The sequence below is a fragment of the Rhipicephalus microplus genome, chromosome 6, assembly GCF_043290135.1.
Source record: "Rhipicephalus microplus isolate Deutch F79 chromosome 6, USDA_Rmic, whole genome shotgun sequence".
Classification (NCBI taxonomy): Eukaryota; Metazoa; Arthropoda; class Arachnida; order Ixodida; family Ixodidae; genus Rhipicephalus; species Rhipicephalus microplus.
The window spans coordinates 83,769,101-83,786,817 of NC_134705.1; the positions used below are offsets into that span (position 1 = coordinate 83,769,101).

General features: G+C 55.9%; 1 long non-coding RNA gene, 1 other non-coding gene and 1 pseudogene across 2 annotated transcripts in view; 2 read left to right on the plus strand and 1 right to left on the minus strand.

The window, feature by feature from the left end:
• LOC142765343 (uncharacterized) overlaps positions 1-17,717 on the minus strand; it is a 104,085-nt gene that overhangs the window by 32,486 nt on the left and 53,882 nt on the right. The window lies entirely within an intron of this gene.
• LOC142766301 (U2 spliceosomal RNA) lies at positions 10,998-11,187 on the plus strand. The gene has a single exon (XR_012884480.1). It is a non-coding gene; the product is annotated as a U2 spliceosomal RNA (small nuclear RNA).
• LOC142766484 (U2 spliceosomal RNA) lies at positions 16,272-16,500 on the plus strand (annotated as a pseudogene).

Genomic DNA, 17,717 nt, shown 5'->3' on the forward strand with positions numbered 1-17,717 from the left:
CACGCCAAAGAGCTGGTGAAGATCCTCCGGCACCTGCGGCTCACGGACGCATGGGTACACGCACACGGCAACGAGTTCGTCCCCACTCGAACCTCGCGGACCACGGCCAGCAGACTCGACCGAGCCTACGTCCCCGAACGCCTTGTCCAATCCATCACGGCGTGCGAAGTCCTCGCCCTCCCCGAAGGGCTCTCGGACAGAACGGATCACCTCCCGTTGGTAACAACGGCGAGGGGGACACCTGGCCATAACCAGAGAAATGAAGCCTGGCGCCTCGATCCGGCACTCATCCAAGATCGTACGAGTGCTCCGAGAATATCCGCGTATTTGGAAGAGACGATTGAGGCTACCCCCTGCACTAGCCCGGCTGTATGGGACGACTTGAAAGCGAGATGGAGAACATTCCTGCAAGAAGAAGGCAGCGTGAGGAAGAAGCGCATCACAAGACAAATGAACGAGATACTCCGCCGCATGCGGATAGTACAGAGCGCGGACAACCTCACGGCATGCACGCGCGACTACCTCCACTCGCTGCAAGTTCAGCACGATCGTCTCTTCCGGTAATACGTGTGCAACCCACGCGAACAAGGGACCCCTGTGGGGGAACCATCGGGACCAGCTTTAACTGAAGCACGAGGAAACGGATCCCTGCGAATCGTAGAGGTGCAACGTCCCGATGGCAGCCTCACCTCGGACGCCGCCGAGATCGAAACGGTGTTTCGAGAATACTTCGAGACCGTCTTCCGCGAGCCGGACCCGTGCGGCCCTTCTCCAGAGGCAACTCTCATGGACAGACTGCGTTCGCACCTGCCTCGACTTGCCGAGGACGAGTGCACAGTCTTGTGCGGCGCAGCAACGGAGGAGGAACTCCGCACAGCCATCCGAGCCATGCCGCCGAATTCGGCTCCGAGTACTGATGGCCTCACGGCCAGTTTCTACGTGACCTTCTTCGATGTCCTGTGTGCCCAGCTCCTGGCCATGGTAAACGCGGTCCTTCAGCAGCACATAAAACCTGACTCTTTTAGCACAGGGCGCATCGCCCTTATCCTCAAGGACGGTGCACCTTCAAGCGAACTGTCATCATGGCGCCCGATCTCCCTACTCAATGTAGACTACAAGATCGTGGCGTCCATACTCAACACCAGACTGAGGACTTTCTTGCCAGATCTGATTGCCCCCCACCAGGCCTGCGCCATGCCAGGTCGATCTATGTTTGCAAATCTTACGGCCACCAGAGACGTCTTCGAATACGCGGCCCTGAAGAGAGTCACGGGCGCCTTCCTGTCCCTCGACCAAGCCAAGGCGTTTGACAGGGTTAGGCACACGTACCTCTTTGAAGTGCTTCGCCGATTCGGGCTCCCGCAGGAGTTTGTGGCTGCCATCGAGCTCCTGTACTCTGACCTGCGCAGTTGCGTCGCGGTGAACGGCAGGACGACGGCCTTTTTTCGGTACACGAGAGGCATCAGGCAAGGGTGCCCCTTGGGCCCAACGTTGTTCGCGCTCTCGATCGAGCCCCTACTGACAACCTTGGCCAGCGACGAGTGCATCCGAGGCCTGCCAATGACCGGTACCGAAGAGATCAGAGTCTTGGCGTTTGCCGATGACATATCCCTCTTCGTCAAGGACGCGCGAAGCCTTGACCGCTTTCGCAGCGTATTCAAGCTGTACGCCAAGACGTCAGGAGCCGAGCTAAATGAGAGGAAAAGCCGAGCCCTGCTCTTCGGTCCATTTCCTCCTGAAGCGTTGGGCGATATAGAACCGGTCAGCACAGTAAAGGTCCTCGGTGTCTATTTTACCCGAGAAGGCATCGACGCTTCAACCTGGGCGCGCGTCATAGACAGGGCTGCACAGCTTACCGAGCGCGCAAAACTGCTCAGCATGACCCTCCATCAAAAGGCTGTTGCTATGAAGACACGCGTTTTTGCTTTGGCCTCCTATGTGAGCAGGGTGACGGTGATGCCGGCGCGGGTGGCTACTCGACTCGGCATGTTAGCGAATGAACTTCTGTGGGGCAGGACACCACCCCCTGTAAAACGAACCCTCCTCCAGCTGGAGGTGAAGCAAGGAGGACTAGGCCTTCCGCACGCGCTCACCTCGAGCAAAGTGCTCGCTTTGAAGACGGCTCGCAAGGTGGCACAAGCAGGCGACTATGTCGGGAGAGGCCTGCTGCTCTATTTGAGCGGCCCGACAAACAGTTGGCTGGATGCCGGTCGACACTCCGGCCCGCACGCCGAATCGCCCTCGCTCTTTTACAAGGTGGCAGCAGCGACGGCACGCATGCTGCACAAGGAACTACCGAATTGCGACCCCGACGCGGAGCAGCCGGCCCGCATAGTGGAGGCACTCACAGCGAGCCAGCTGAGCGACGAGGACCGGCAACGAGCGGAGCAGGCTAGGCGCGACCTTTCCCTGCATAGCCTGCTGCCCGCTGAAATTCAGGATTTTCTTTGGAAGAAGGCGTGGGAGGTCCTCCCCACTAGACAACGCTTGAAGAGACTAGGCATTGTGCCCGACGACCGCTGCCCAAACTGCCGGGAGCCAGAAACACAAAAGCACGCCTTGCTTGAATGTTCGTCCGCTCGGCCTGTCTGGCGTATGGTTGCGCATCGCTTTGGAATCCGCCCCCCACCAGGTCATAAACGCAACAAGGGAGCGTTTGCACGGCTCGTGACCGCCTGCACCCTTTTTGTAGTGTGGCAACGTCGCTCGCTCGCGGAAGCGCGGCGACAGCCGGTTCGGGCGGCGCCCCCAGCCGTCGCGCGTATAAGAAGGCTAGTGTGGGAGCTCCTCTCCCGGGAACTCGAGGCCAGCGGAGAGGAGATGTTTCTCCGCCGCTGGCACACGAAATTCTTCTTCGTGAGAGAGGGCAAGCTGGTCGCTCCAATCGTCAGCTACTAACCGCTCTCGGTTTTGGGCGTCGCTACACTCAAGAGCGACACGTACGTGGCTCCCAACCATGGTGACCCCCCCTCGCCGCTCTCCCCAGACACACCATTCTAACGCCTGTGTTCATGAAGAGATTTGTATTCTGGTGATGAAGCTTTCGTGACGTTGTGTAGCGCTGCTGGCCCCGCTCGTAGGCATCAAGACATCGCTGTTCACTGTATTTATGTAAATAACCCCCACCTGTTTTCTGCCACCGAGCTTTGTTAAGTGTATGAGTACATACACTGAGAATTCCTTTTGGTACCCGCCTCTTAGTTTGATGCTTGTAAATATTGTTACGGTGCATCATCGACAGGAGCAAGCGTGGCACTTAGCGAAGATGAAGAAGACGCCTGTGCGTTAGGCGCTTGCACGAGAGGCAACTCAGACATCTTGTTCGGCTGCCGACTCTCGGTGGACGCTGTCCTGTAAGCCAAGACCTCGCTCCGTCACATTTGGTGGAAGCGTGCTGGGTAACCACCTCGCAACGGAACTTCGCAGCGGCCGACGTTTAAAGGGTCATTCCACAACGATGACGGAGAGTACGGCGTCTGCATCTGCTCCTGGTGTTCCTGCGGCCGGAGATGATGCGGTAACTACATCTCCTTCTGTGACCACAACCTTTGTGCTCGAACCCCCGCGGGATCCTGGCACGTTCAGCGGTTTCGGCGATCCAGATGAAGTTGACGTTGAAGATTGGCTGGCAGAGTACGAACGTGTGAGTACTCGATACCGATGGGGCCCGACTCTTAGTCTGGCAAACCTGTTATTCTATCTTAGGGGAACCGTTAAATCGTGGTATGAGAACCATGAAACAGAACTTGTGAGTTGGGCAGTGTGCAGGGAGAAAATGCTAGACCTGTTCGGAAAGCCGATTGGAAGAAAAATGGCCGCGAACAAAATGCTCGCGTCTCGGGCGCAGACCTCGACCGAGTCTTACGTCTCCTATATAGAAGATGTGTTGTCGTTGTGTCGCAAAGCCAATGCCGATATGCCGGAGGCTGACAAGGTCGGGCATATTCTTAAGGGGATTGTGGATGACGCATTCAACCTCCTCATCTGCAAAAATTTTTCTACAGTGGACGCCATTATAAAAGAATGTCGGCGCTTTGAGCAAGTGAAGAGCCGGCGGAATAACAGCGTGTTCACCCGCCTTCCGAATACGGCTGCAACATCATCTTGCGAAGACCGTGCAAGAACACAGCCACCACTTCTAGATTCATCGGATCAGGTGACCCGAATTGTACGGCGCGAACTTGAAGCCATTGCCTCTGCTCCGGCTCACACCGCTGCAAGTGACACCACCCCACTCACTGCTAACATGGTTCAAGCCATCGTCCGCCAAGAACTCGCCAGCATAGGTATTCCCTCGGTGTGCGCTTTGCCCAGCCCGCAGCGAGCTTCATGGCGTCCACCCTCGCCCTATCGCGAGCAGCAGTTCACGGCCCGATCTCGCGACCCTGCGGCGTGGAGAACCGTCGACAATCGACCAATTTGTTTTCATTGCCACCGTATCTGTCATGTCGTCCGTTACTGCAATTACCGCTGGTCCTCGCCACCTCCGACTTCATCTCAACCGCACTACCGACAGGACAGCACCCGCTTCGCGTCTGCCGTACAGCCTTTTCCGCAAAACAACTACCGAAGGTTCAACAGCCGATCTCCGTCACCGCATGGTCATCAGTCGCGTTCGCCTCCAGGACGTCGCCAGTCGTCTCGGTCACCGCAGACTCGCAGGCCGTCATCTCCATTCAACCCCGCTCCTGCCTACCCGGAAAACTAAACGGTGCAGCGCCCGGAGGTGACGCTGCATCTTCGACTCCCTCCCCAAATCCTCTCTTGACGCTTCCGACGAGACAAAATTTGTTAGACGTTGCCGTTGACGGTGTGCCTATTTCTGCCCTTATAGATACTGGAGCGCACATTTCTGTAATGAGTGCGAACCTTCGCCGACGCCTACATAAAGTGCTCACGCCTGCCGCTTCCCACAAACTTCGTGTCGCTGATGGGAGGACCCCTGACGTTCAAGGGATGTGCACGGCCCGTGTGTCCATTGCTGGTCATCCTACATTAGTTCAGTTTGCCGTCATTGAAATGTGTCCTCATGACCTAATACTTGGTTTGGACTTCCTTTCAGGTCATTCTGCGCTCATTGATTGTGCCACTGGTGCTCTTCAGCTTGAACTGCCGCAGTTTGCCGATTTTCCAGCAGACTATTCTCCCCGTTTACGCTCTCGTCACCACGTTCGCTTGCCTCCGCAAGCTGCTACATATGTCACTTTGTCGTGCTCACGTCATGTGCCCGACGGTGACTACCTCGTCACTCCTATAGTCGACGTACTGATGGCCCGAGACGTCGCCCTTGCTCACACTGTTGTCGCCGTCGCTAATAATACAGTGGTTGTACCACTACTCAACGTGAGTCTCTTGACTCAAGTTATTCCGCAAGACATGTCTTTGGCCACCCTATCTCCACTTGACAGCTGCAACGTTACTGGTTTGGACACCGATACTACATCCCCCTGTCTTGGCCGCAATTACACTCTGCCTGCAGATGACATTAACAAGATGATTGCTCCCGACCTCACTGCAGTGCAAGCTGCCAGCCTCCGTAGTCTGCTAACATCATATAGAGACGTTTTCGACTTTGACCGCCGCCCTCTCAGCCAAACAACTGCAGTGACTCACCGGATCAACACTGGTAATGCCAGTCCTATACGGCGGCATCCATATCGCGTATCTCACAAGGAACGCCAAGTAATTCAAAATGAAGTGGATAAAATGATTACTAAAGACGTAATAGAACCCTCATCCAGCCCCTGGGCCTCCCCAGTCGTGCTCGTTCAGAAGAAAGATGGCAGCTGGCGCTTTTGCGTGGACTATCGCCATTTAAACAAAGTGACCCACAAAGATGTCTACCCTTTGCCTCGGATTGATGACGCCCTCGATTGCCTCCATGGTGCCCAATACTTTTCATCTATCGACCTTCGATCCGGCTATTGGCAAATTTCCGTCGACCCCATGGATCGTGAAAAAACCGCTTTCGTTACGCCCGACGGCCTCTACCAGTTCAAAGTCATGCCGTTTGGACTGTGTAATGCGCCGGCAACTTTCGAGCGCATGATGGACTCCCTTCTCCGAGGATATAAATGGTCCATCTGCTTATGTTATTTAGACGATGTCATCGTCTTTTCGCCCACCTTTGACAGCCATATAACACGTCTGTCAGCTGTTCTGGACGTTTTTCGAAGAGCTACTCTCCAGCTCAATTCTGCAAAATGCCATTTCGGACGTCGCCAAATCACCATACTCGGCCACCTTGTCAGTGCCGATGGTGTTCAACCAGATCCCGAAAAGGTGCGAGCAGTACAACAATTTACTGAACCACGCTCAACCAAGGACGTCCGAAGTTTTGTAGGGCTATGTTCCTATTTTCGTCGATTTGTCCGCAACTTCGCCGACATCGCTCGACCGCTTACTGATCTCTTAAAGAAGGACGTTCCCTTCGCATGGGGTATAGAGCAAGCGGACGCCTTTTCGGCTCTTATCCATCTGCTGACTACGCCACCAGTACTGGCCCATTTCGACCCAGCATCACCTACAGAGCTTCGGACCGATGCCAGTGGCCATGGAATTGGAACGGTCCTTGGCCAACGACAGCACGGGAAGGACCGCATGATTGCTTACGCCAGTCGTCTTCTTTCACCTGCCGAACGAAAGTTCTCCATCACTGAGCGTGAATGCCTAGCTTTAGTGTGGGCTGTGGCGAAATTCAGGCCTTACCTGTATGGCCGAACTTTTTCCGTTGTTACAGACCATCACGCTCTTTGCTGGCTGTCATCGCTAAAGGACCCATCTGGACGTCTTGGTCGCTGGGCGCTCCGTCTGCAAGAATACTCATTCGTGGTCCACTACAAGTCGGGACGCCTCCACACAGACGCAGACTGTTTGTCACGTTATCCGGTTGAAACGCCCGACTTGACAGACCTTGATTCAGACCCCTGCGTTCTCTCCATCCACGCTTTGGGTGATATCTCCACCGAACAACGACGTGACCCGTCGTTACTCTCCATTATCGAGCGTCTGACCTCTGCTCCGACAGACCCTTCCGTTCGCCTGTTCGAACTGCACGACAACATTCTGTAGCGTCGCAGCTTCAACGCTGATGGCCCGGAATTACTACTCGTGCTTCCCCATCACCTGCGTACCAGCGTTCTCGAACAACTACATGAAGTACCTACAGCCGGTCACCTAGGCGTCTCTCGTACCTACGATCGTGTGCGACGTCGCTTTTTCTGGCCCGGACTGTATCGTTCTGTGGTTCGCTACGTCACTGCTTGCGACCGCTGCCAACGCCGCAAGCGCCCCTCTGTGCTACCGTCTGGCCTCCTACAGCCCATTGACATACCAACGGAACCATTCTTCCGTGTTGGCCTTGACCTGTTGGGCCCGTTTCCTACGTCCACCTCCGGAAATAGATGGGTTGCAGTCGCCACAGACTACGCCACACGCTTTGCCATCACTAAAGCACTGCCGACAAGCTGTTCCACTGACATCGCTGACTTTCTCTTGTATGAAGTCATTCTTCATCACGGCGCTCCGCGGCAGCTGCTTACTGATCGAGGAAGGTACTTTCTTTCACGTGTTGTGGATGATATTCTCCGCGCCTGCTCCACTGAGCACAAGCTTACCACCGCTTATCATCCACAGACAAATGGATTGACCGAGCGTCTGAACCGAACGCTGACGCAGATGCTGTCAATGTACGTTTCGCCAGATCACCGTGACTGGGACAAAGCACTCCCCTTTGTCACGTTCGCGTACAATTCTTCACGGCACGACACAGCTAGTTATTCGCCGTTTTATTTGCTATTTGGCCGACATCCAGCATTACCATTTGACACGCTCCTTCCTTCGGCTGCCCCCTTGTCTACTGAGTACGCCAGCGATGTCGTTTCTCGAGCCCATGCAGCCCGTCAGCTTGCCCGTGATCGGCTGCACTTGTCGCAAGCGCAGCAAAAAGACCGCTATGACAGTCGCCACCAAAGCGTGCACTTCTCGCCGGGTTCTCTGGTACTTCTCTGGACACCAAACCGCCAAGTCGGCTTATCAGAGAAGCTACTATCACACCACCATGGCCCCTACAAAGTGTTACGGCAACTTAGTGACGTGAGCTACGAGATCGCACCCCTAAACAATGCATTTTCGACCACCTCACTCCAGACAGATGTTGTACACGTTTCCAGACTGAAACCGTATCACCCTCCTCGTTCGTCACCGCCCTACTAAGCGCCGTGACGGCGCTTCCGCCGCAGGGGAGTGATGTTACGGTGCATCATCGACAGGAGCAAGCGTGGCACTTAGCGAAGATGAAGAAGACGCCTGTGCGTTAGGCGCTTGCACGAGAGGCAACTCAGACATCTTGTTCGGCTGCCGACTCTCGGTGGACGCTGTCCTGTAAGCCAAGACCTCGCTCATTCACAATATATTACACATGTATATATGTATATAGATACTGCACCTTCTCCTACCCTCCACCACCCCGTATACCACTTATGTTCAACGCACCCATTCTAGGTGCTTTCTTTCCCAATTAATTGACGCTCACGATTGTAAACATGTACATAGGTTACGCATCACATTTGTATTCCGTTCGCGTAAGTGTGCACCTGTGTACATATAACGCGTCACGAAACTGTATATGCATTTTCTGTGTAAAACATATCAATGTATCTGTTGTTTTCGTCTGGAGTTAAATAAACTTCCCTTTGTGTGTATGATCCAGGTTCATCCAGGTTTGTGTGTATGATCCAGGTTTGGTGCATGATCCAGGCTTCCCTGCAAGCCTGGATCATGGATAACCAGGTCTTGTCAAGGTGCCAAAAAGGTTTCCTCCCTTATGACGGCGTTTTCGAGCTGAATTATATCTTTCAGCACCGCATGGACGCAGCCAGAGCTGGTGGCACGGAGTTTTGCGCAGCCCTCCTGGACTTCGCAAACGCCTACGGGTCCGTGCCTCACCAAGCCCTCCTGGATGCCCTCCGTGGTTCCGGTGCTGGGGAGACGTTCACCGCCCTCATCGAGGACCTCTACCGTGACAACCAAACTGTCATCGTTGCTGCAGAGGGCACGACAGATCCGGTCGTTATCCACTCGGGTCTACGCCAGGGCTGCCCGCTCAGCGGGTTGCTTTTCAACCTGGTCATAGACCCCGTAGTTCGAGGCGTCCAAGGCACGGGCGACGACCACAACATCCTCGCCTAAGCCGACGACCTGACGCCCCTGGCCGACTGTCCTGCTCTTCTCCAACAACGCATCGACACGGTCGAGGCGCTATCAACACCGCTCGGGCTATCTCTCAACCCGGGCAAGTGTACGACCTTGCACCTCAGCGGCGTCACCCCCGTCGGAATGCGGCCAACCGTGTTCCGGGTCTCCGGCGTCCCGGTCACAGCCTTGAGCGACTCCGAGCCGCTCCGCTACCTCGGACGCCCGGTGGGTTTCCGCCTTCCACAGCGAGCGGGGACCAATGTCATTGAGGACGCCATTCGCAACGCCACGGCAATTTTTTCGTCCCTCCTAGCCCCCTGGCAGCGTATTGACGCCCTCAAGACATTTGTGTTCCCCGCTCTCAACTTTTCCATGAGGTGCGGCGCCCTGACTAAAACAGATTGGCACCGGTTGGACCTTGCCATCAGGCCCATGGTCAAGCGAACACTCTACCTACCGGTGAACGCCTCGACGAACTACGTCTACGGGAGCGCCTCCGGAGGAGCAGTAGCGATACCGGTGGCAGCGGAGTTATACGACATCTCTCGTATCGACTCCGCTTTCAAGCTCCTGACGACTTTAGATCAGTCGTTGCGGGATCTCGCCCTGTCCGACGCTTACGAGATCGCCTCCACCCGCCTCGGATGGGAGGCTACCCGTTTCGAGTTGGAGGCGTACCTCTCTGGCGACCGACAGGTCGTCCACTCAAGGCCGGCAACCCAGCTGCGCAGCGTGTGGACCGAGGCCCGTAAGGCGTCCCGAAGACTACAAGTCTCGTGGTCCCTGCGGCCCGACAACGTTACCATCACCTGCGGCGACGCGACGCTACCTTCAACACAGCGGAACCGGGTAATGCGGACGCTACGAGATGTGCTGGCCCACGTCAGGGACAACGCCCTCCATGACCAACCGAACCAGGGAAAGGTGATGGCCTGCGTCTCGGCGGATCGTGCGAGCTCCCATTTCATCTCCACGGGAGCGTTCACACACTTCGCCGACTGGCGGTTTATCCACCGGGCGCGCCTCAACCTGCTACCCCCGAATGGCGCCGTCATGTGGGGCCCTACTGACCGAGACCAGCGTTGCCGGGTCTGCGGCTACGCGAGGGAGACGCTACCGCACGTGCTTTGCCACTGCATGACGCACAGCGCCATGTCTCAGGCACGGCACAACGCGGTGGTCTCGCGCCTTCGCACGGCCGCTGCCCGCGACTACACCGTAGCGTACGAGAACCGGCCGGTCGGCGACACCGGACTGCGTCCTGACCTTGTCCTGGTTCGCGGGGAGGAGGCCCTGGTGATCGACGTGGCTTGCCCGTTCGAGAACACACCGGAGGCCTTTACCAACACGCGAAACGACAAGGTCGCACGCTACCAACCCGTCGCCGACTACCTGCGTCGCCGCTACCAGAGAGTAACGGTGGCCGCCGTCATCGTCGGGGCCCTCGGCGCTTGGGACCCGGCCAACGACCGCGTCCTCCAGCGCCTGTGCTCCCGCAGCTACCTGCGTCTCATGAAGAAACTCTGCGTGAGCGAGGTGGTGGCAGCGTCCCGCGCCATCTACCATGCGCACGTGGGACATGGACGCAGCTAGACGACCGATGACCAAGACAAGACCCACTGTCTACGTCGCCACATCGCCCACCACCTGCCAGGTGCCCTGACTAAGCCGCTGCTGTTCCGGTGGTTCCTGTGATGATCAACACCCTGGCGTCCCTGGTACCACCATCCGTGTCCACTTCCAACTGGCTATCCCGGTGCTATGTCCAGGACCAATACGATGTCGTCCGGCTAATTCCAAACATCCCATGCATTGTCAGTAACATAATAAAATTTACACTCTGTTCTTATCAGCTTAATATCTGATACGGATCCTATTTGGATCCAAGATATTAAACTTATTTTTGTGATGCGGCGGAGTGCTTGAAGCTTGCTTCACCTCCGCCACGGGTTGGCCCGGTATTGCACTACCTCCGGGATCGGCCCACTCACCCCCTGCGGGGTGAGTTCGACAATAAATTCAATGATAGAAGGAGTGTTCGGATTTACCCATGATACCGGGGTAAACGGCGTGGGTGCGTCGAGTGTCCGAGACGGTGGCGGCACGCCGCCCCGGCTGACGCGGTATTCGCGTGCAGGGAGTGCACTAGCTGTGTTTACACTTACGATTGCTCTGGGAAAATAAATGTTTCCGTGTGTATTTCATATATGGAGGGTCTCTTTTATTTTGTTATGTTCACACGTACATACTCAAGTTTCTTATTTTTTTTAACATTCCTACTCATATTAATAAAACTATTGAGGAAATTATCATTACTGTTTCGGAGGAAAGCTAGAAGTGTGTATACGATGTGTATGCATGTGCGATGTGTATGTATGTATGTGTGTAGAAGTGTGTATCTATGTGCCAAGCTATTTCCGCTTTTCGAATTCACCCGTTTCGCAACGAAAAATAAAAAAGCCTCTAGAAAATGGGGTTTGGTTGGTGTTTCTGTTTACAGTTGCAGTGGCAAGCGAAGGCATTTTTATTTCACATCTTCACGCGGCGTCTGAACCTGAAGACGCGTGCTCTCGCCACGTCTACGCATCTACACTATTCCCCATCACAAATTAAAATCGCAAAGAACGCCACAGGACCCACTCCGCACACACCTGCTGTACGGTGGAGCGGCAAAGCCCCGACGTGCTTTTCCTATGTCCACTGACCTTTGGGGTTTGACGTCCCAAAACCACCATATGATTATGGGAAAATTTCGACCACCTGGGGTTCTTTCGCGTGCACCCTAATCTGAGCACAGGGAAATGCATCCGCCGCGGCCGGGATTCGATCCCACCACCTGCGGGTCAGCAGCCGAGTACCTTACGGCCATCAGACCACCACGGCGGGCATCGCCTTGTTGATCAAACACTTCATTTCTGAACACCATCTCATACCAGCTCATCCACCGTTGGCTCTCGTTAATTACAACGAACATCCTCGCACGCTCACCTCAATGGAATTGCCAGTTGCTGGAATTTCCAAGAAAATTGCGCACTAGACGTACGGACGCACCACGCACGTACCTGAAGCGACGTGGACCCCAGGACGCGTGAGATCACGCCCCGGGCGCGCTTTGCCTCCGTACCCACTCGTCACTCCTCACAGCTTCACTAAGCCGAGTATGTAGAAGTCGAAGAAGCAGAACAACAAACCAGCCAATCCCCCACAGTGGGTGTGAGCCACAAGTGAAGGTCAACAAAAACAAGCAACACCAGCGAGCGCAGTGACAAAGCTATCGTAATGGGGCGAAATAATCCACGAATATGGCTGCCCGTTGACGCACGGTCGCATTTGTGCAACCACCCGTGTCTCCCGAAGACCGTCTGTCGCCAGTTTTCGACGAAAAGCGCAGGCGAGTACTTCTCCACTGATTTCCGCGACCACTTGACGACCGCCTTCGGCCGCCTCATGTCCGTCCGGCACGATCGACGGAGCGCCGCACCAGCGCCTCGTACACGCCACCATAGCACTCCTACCCCTCGGAATCAGCAAAACTCGGACGTTTTCGACCACGACAGACAGAACCTGCCGGCCCGTTGAACGCTTGAACGACACCGCAGCGGCAAGTCGCACACTCACGTTCCGTCACCCTCTGCCACATGATCCTTCATTCACCGGCTTCACAACCCACGCGGTAGACGTTTCGCACGCATTCCCGGGTCTGCCTTTCACGGCAGGACCTTCGTCGACCTCGGTGCGGTGTTCCGCCACGTCGGAACTTGCAAGGCATATGTTGAGCGTGCTGAAGCAGCCAAAGGCACCACCTTTTTGCCGATGATTGTGGGCGTCGTTGCAGAGGCGTTGCTTGGGCAGCCGGCGTAGAAGCCATGTTGGATGGGTGACGTATTCACATTTTGCACAGTCCTTTTTTTTCCTTCCAGACTTTGGTGCTCCAGTTGGACATGTACACTATGCATCAGTTTTTAAAACAAGTGCTGTAGCATCCCTCGCGACATGCCTGATAATGTTCGCCAGCAAGCATTTGGTGTGACGTCATGGGCGCATAGAGAGTACGCATGCAAGCAAGCACGCGTGGCTTCGACCTCTGGGAAAAAGAAGGTTTCAGTTTTAACATGTTTGTAAGCGAAACTAGAAACTTCAAGCGGACTGGGGATAAAAGCAATGCCGTGAAGCCAGCGCTGCCGCTGTCGGTGCACAATGCTGGTTGTGCATGGGTGGACGTCGGAATTGCTTTGCTACTGTTTGCCCGGCTTTTGGCCAGAACTAAGTACGAGGTGTGAAAGAATGGATTTTAATTACGTGCTAATGAATTGCATCGCTTCTCGGCCTTTTGGCTAAGATCAAAGTGTAGGAGGAGTGGGCACGGTTCGAAACCATCCTGGACCGCGCAGAGGCAGCCATTACTGACCACCTGAGGCTGCCCAATCGGGACTCGCGCCAAGCACCACCTCGGCGCGAGATTAATCCCGATAACCCCTCCCAGATACAGGCTCTTTACAGGAGGAACCGGCGCCGTGCCGTCCGCCTGATTGCGGAGGGCCCTTCGCAGCTCTGCCCCATTGACCCAGGCACGCTTCAAAGCTACTACGCCCGCCTCTGGTCGCCAGCAGCAGTGGACACGACAATCCTAAGGACGCGAGCCCCCACCAACGAGGAACTGTACCTCTGCCCCTTCTTGGACGACGAGGTCGCAGCCAAGCTCCGAAGGTGCGAGAGTACAGCTCCGGGAGAGGACCGCCTCACTTACCACCACTAGAGGCAGGTGGACCCTGAAGGGCGGTACCTTGCGGCGGTATTCAACGTCTGCCTCAAATACCGCCGCACACCCCGGAGCTGGAAGTCGACGAGGACAATCCTCATTCACAAGAAGGGCGACCGCGAGGACCCCACAAACTGGCGACCCATTGCCCTTGGTCGAACGATCGCCAAACTGTACGCCGGGTGTCTCACCACGCGGCTGCAGCGGTGGTTGGGCGACCATGCGGTACTGTCCAGGTGTCAGAAGGGCTTCCTGCCGCACGATGGGGTGTTCGAACACAACTTCGTGCTGCAGGGACGCCTGGACGACGCCAGGACGGGAGGTGGGGAGCTGTGCGTGGGGTTCCTCGACTACGCCAACGCCTTCGGCTCGGTCGCCCATGAGGCCCTCGTCGATGCTGTCCGCGGCGCCGGCGCGGGGGAGCCCTTCGCGGAGATCGTGGAGGAACTCTACCGCGCCAACACCACCTGCGTCGTGGCAGCTGACGGCACCACGGAGCCAATCGCCATCGGAGCGGGCCTACGCCAAGGCTGTCCCCTGAGCGGCCTGCTGTTCAACCTGGTGGTGGACCCCATCATCAGAGCGGTGCAGGGAGGCGATAGGCAACACAACATCCTTGCCTACGCCGATGATCTGAAGCTGCTCGCCGGTATCCCGCCACCTTGCAGCGCCGCCTCAACGTGGTGACGGCCCTTTCGGACCCGCTCGGGCTGCGACTGAAGCCTGCTAAGTGCCGCACCCTCCACCTGCCCGGGCGCTACCCGGTGGGCACACGGCCCACCACTTTCACCGTGGGGAGCGTCCCGGTCCCTGCACTGGCGGACTTCGAGGGGCACCGGTTCCTGGGGCGTCCTGTGGGGTTTCGGGTGCTACCGGACCAGACAACGGTCGACGAGGCCATCCATCTCGGCAGACGGCTGCTCTCCTCCATGCTCACCCCATGGCAGAGGCTGGATTCTATTAAAACATTTCTATATCCAGCCCTCAACTTCGCCATGCGGGTGGGCCTTGCCAGCAAAGGAGAGTGGCATCGCTTGGACGAGGAGCTTCGCTCGCTGATCAAGAAGACCCTGTACGTGCCGGCCAGAGCGTCAAACGAGTATGTGTACGGGAGCGCACATGCCGGCACTGCAGGGATCCCTCTTGCGGCGGAGCTCAGCGACATCTGCCGAGTGGACGGGGCCTTCAAGCTCCTGTCGTCGACTGATCTGGAGGTCCGGGAGCGAGCGAGGGAGGAGCTCAACCGGGTGGTGTCGAGGCGGCTGAGGCGACCAGCGGACACGGACGACACCGAGGCCTACCTCTCAGGCGAAACGGAGGGCGACTTCCGGCAGACTGCGACCCAGCTGCAGTCTGTCTGGACGGAGGCACGCAAAGCCTCCCGTCGCCTGTCCGTCGCCTGGGAGCTACTGGACCAGGGCGCCCGCATCACCTGCGGAGAGGCCACGGTGTCAGCGCGGAACCGCAACAAGCTGATCAAGATCCTTCGGGCCATCCTCAAACAGGACCGGGACCGTTCTCTCCAGGAGAAGCCGTCCCAGGGCAAGGCGATGGCGTGTGTAGCGGCGGACCCCGCCAGTTTCCACTTCATGAGGTCCGGCCGCTACACTCGCTTCAAGGAGTGGCGCTTCATCCACCGAGCCCGGCTGAATCTTCTCCCCCTGAACGGCACAAGGACGTGGGTGCCCGCAGCTGACAAGAGGTGCCGACGCTGCGGGTACGGGGAGGAGACCCTGCCGCACGTTCTCTGCCATTGCATGCGGCAGAGCCGGGCCATGACGGAGCGCCACAACGCCATCGTTGCGCGCCTCAAGAAGGCGGCCCTGGAGCGGTTCACCGTCATCGGGGAGAACCAGCAGGTCGGCGTCCCCGGCTTGCGACCCGACCTCGTCCTGGCCCGTGGTGAGGAAGCCCTGATCCTGGACGTCTGCTGTCGCTTTGACAACCGCATGCAGGCGTTCCAGGAGGCTCGGAGGGTCAAGGAGGAGAAGTACGCCCCTCTACAGCGTCATCTCCTCCAGCGGTTCCAGCGCGTCTCCGTTGACGCCATCGTCGTAGGCTGCCTCGGCTCGTGGGATCCGGCCAACGATCGTGTCTGCCGCAGGTTCTGCTCCAGGAGCTACCTGCGGACCATGAAAAGACTTTGCGTTTCAGACACAATCGCTGCCTCTACGGACATTTATCGTGGCCATATAGGCGTTTTGTAAATAGTTTTTTACTTGAGAAGTGATACCGCGTTTTTTATTGTTATACGCTTTTATTCATACTAACACCACTAACTCTTTTTTAGCCTTTTTGTTACCTGATTTTATTATATACACCTTTTATTACCGTTTCTTGTTCTGTTATATAACCATGTATGATGTTTGTGTACTAAGTATAATAAAAAAAATTCTGTTCTTATCAGCTTAATATCTGATACGGATCCTATTTGGATCCAAGATATTAAACTTATTTTTGTGATGCGGCGGAGTGCTTGAAGCTTGCTTCACCTCCGCCACGGGTTTGCCCGGTATTGCACTACCTCCGGGATCGGTCCACTCACCCCCTGCGGGGTGAGTTCGACAATAAATTCAATGATAGAAGGAGTGTTCGGATTTACCCATGATATCGGGGTAAACGGCGTGGGTGCGTCGAGTGTCCGAGACGGTGGCGGCACGCCGCCCCGGCTGACGCGGTATTCGCGTGCAGGGAGTGCGCTAGCTGTGTTTACACTTACGATTGCTCTGGGAAAATAAATGTTTCCGTGTGTATTTCATATATGGAGGGTCTCTTTTATTTTGTTATGTTCACACGTACATACTCAAGTTTCTTATTTTTTTAACATTCCTACTCATATTAATAAAACTATTGAGGAAATTATCATTACTGTTTCGGAGGAGAGCTAGAAGTGTCTATACGATGTGTATGCATGTGCGATGTGTATGTATGTATGTATGTGTGTAGAAGTGTGTATGTATGTGCCAAGCTATTTCCGCTTTTCGAATTCACCCGTTTCGCAACGAAAAATAAAAAAGCCTCTAGAAAATGGGGTTTGGTTGGTGTTTCTGTTTACAGTTGCAGTGGCAAGCGAAGGCATTTTTATTTCACATCTTCACGCGGCGTCTGAACCTGAACACGCGTGCTCTCGCCACGTCTACGCATCTACACTATTCCCCATCACAAATTAAAATCGCAAAGAACGCCACAGGACCCACTCCGCACACACCTGCTGTACGGTGGAGCGGCAAAGCCCCGATGTGCTTTTCCTATGTCCACTGACCTTTGGGGTTTGACGTCCCAAAACCACCATATGATTATGGGAGACGCCGTAATGGAGGGCTCCGAAAATTTCGACCACCTGGGGTTCTTTCACGTGCACCCTAATCTGAGCACAGGGAAATGCAGCCGCCGCGGCCGGGATTCGATCCCACCACCTGCGGGTCAGCAGCCGAGTACCTTACGGCCATCAGACCACCACGGCGGGCATCGCCTTGTTGATCAAACACTTCATTTCTGAACACCATCTCATACCAGCTCATCCACCGTTGGCTCTCGTTAATTACAACGAACATCCTCGCACGCTCACCTCAGTGGAATTGCCAGTTGCTGGAAGTTCCAAGAAAATTGCGCACTAGACGTACGGACGCACCACGCACGTACCTGAAGCGACGTGGACCCCAGGACGCGTGAGATCATGCCCCGGGCGCGCTTTGCCTCCGTACCCACTCGTCACTCCTCACAGCTTCACTAAGCCGAGTATGTAGAAGTCGAAGAAGCAGAA